Below are 2,239 nucleotides of genomic sequence, written 5' to 3'. Positions count from 1 at the left end.
CCCCTTGCCAGGAGTTTTCCCCCCGACCAAGAGGTTCCAGAGCCAGCTCTGGGAGAGGGCGGTGGGTGTGTCCCGCCTCTGGGTGGCCTTATGAGTGCTCACTGACTCCCAGCCCGCAGCATCCAGGACACAGGGCCTCCTGAAACACTGTCCCTGGGTCCCTTCCTTGGTGCTCCAGGAAATCGCAGCCAGGAGGATGACATGGGTGGCTGAGTCAGAGCCACAAGTCAGCCTGGAATTCGCCAGGTGTCAGTTGCCTTCACGAGGCCGAGGACCTTTCGATGCGCACAAGAGCTGTGAGCTGATTTGGGAGAAGCTTTCCCGGGTCGGGCCAGTTCCCTGCGCAGTGGTGCTTGGGAAGCCGAGGGAGACATTCCGTACCCGCCAGTTAAGGGGCTTAATGATTAACTCGGGGCTGGGTGGCTGGCTGGCTTTTGGGTCGCATATTCCGTCCTTTTAAAATCAGCTGCAATATAGTTAAATCATACGAGGAATGTAGGTTGCAGCCCCTGCCAGAGGTTACAGATTAACTCGGAAGACAGGCTGAGAGTGACTGAGTTCTTGGGGCCTGTGTGTCAGGTCCTCACCCGCCCCCTGCAGTTACCCGGTTGCACAGATGAGAAAACTGAGACCCAAAGGCGAAAAGTCACTCTCCCGAGGGACACGGCTAATGGCTTCAAGTGCAGGTATTCCGGCTCCGAAGCGCCGGGCTAAACTGCCGTTTCAGACAGCTCGCCCTACGGGGACCCATTCAGGAGTGGAGCAGGCTTTCGAGAGCCCGCCTGGGAATCTAAGCATTATGTAAAGTGTGTGTGTATGGGTTTTTTTAAATAGGAGCCTAGTCCTCTGGCACCCTTGGGGAAGGAACGCTTCCTCCTTTCAAGGCCGAAGAGGGGCCTCTGGAGGCCTCAGGAAGGAGCTCTCCTGTGTAGGGACATTTGTGCCCCTAGGGCAGGGTGCTTTTCGCTGGCTGGCACTTGCCCACAGGGAACCAGCCCATCTGTCCAGGGCCCCGTGGGCGACGGTCTCACGGACGCTCTGGGGAGCACGGAAGGTGGTTCACGTGACGTCACCTGTGTCCCAGGTGTGCTGTCTCCTCTTCTCCTGGCTCCGGGGCTTCTCTTCGCCCCTTGGGCCGCTGAACTTTGTGGGGCCCCGTGCAGCTGGAGTGGAACAGACAGGGCTTTCAGGAGGTAAAGGTTTTATTTTTAGCCCCATAGCTTCAGTGTTTCTATCACTATGGAGATACCGGGCTGGGGCCCCCCAGGCTCCAGGCTCTTCCAGTGGTTCCCCAGGCAGCCTGGGCTTCTCTGTGGAGACCTGTCGGTGCGTGTGCGTGTGTGTGTGCGTGTGTGTGCGTGCGTGTGTGTGCGTGTGTGTGCATGCGTGTGTGTGCGTGTGTGTACGCAAGGCAGAGAGACAGAGACGTGCCCTATGACCTTGGGCAGGGCCACTTCCCTTCCCTGGGACTTCCTTACCTGATGAGTTGGGATGATAATTAATTCCTGCCCTACCTGCCTCTGCATCCGGTGTCAGGTGACCTGGGCAGTCTTCGGGCTACAGTGAGGCCCCAGCGCCCGTGCGTGCACACGCGTGGTCCATCCAGCCGTTGTTCCGATGACAAACGCCGTCCCCGGGGGGTCTGGAGACGTTTCCCCTCCTTGTCTCGCTGCTTTTCCCTGTATTTCGGCTTCTCCGTTTGAAGGCGGAGAAAGAGGAGGTTGGCGGGAAAAGTATTCTAGTCCTTTCCCTCCACCTTCGTAAAAGATACACCAAAGGAGGTTGAAATCTGTGCGTCGCGCTGCGGAGTTTATGAAAATCTTTTCCCTTCCGTTCCTGCGGTGGAGTCAGCGTCCCGCCTCCAGCGGGAACTGACACGTGGCACGTTAGCTCCGTCCCTGCGGTGGGCGTAACTGAGGCTCCGAAAGGTCCAAGTATTTGTCCAGAGAGGCACAGCCGTGAGCCCCACACTGGGACTGGAACAGAATTCTCATGGCCCTACAAACAGCGTCCTCTCCGTGGCTCCGTACAGAACGCAGGTGACAAGGGACAGACGCCAGGGGTCGGCCGTCTCCCGTGGCACTTGCCCCTTCCGGCCCTTTAAAAGCTCAGGCTTGGCTATTATCCCCATGAATGGAAAATGGCAAGTGTTGCCGAGGCTGGGGAGAAACTGGAACCCTTGCACATCGATGGCAGGAACGTAAAACGGTGCAGTCTACGGCCATGCCACCCTGAGCAC

This window comes from Pteropus vampyrus, unplaced genomic scaffold (assembly GCF_000151845.1).
Source record: "Pteropus vampyrus isolate Shadow unplaced genomic scaffold, Pvam_2.0 Scaffold5171, whole genome shotgun sequence".
NCBI lineage: Eukaryota > Metazoa > Chordata > Mammalia > Chiroptera > Pteropodidae > Pteropus > Pteropus vampyrus.
The sequence above is the reverse complement of the archived record's forward strand: the minus strand, read 5'-3'. Positions refer to the sequence as shown.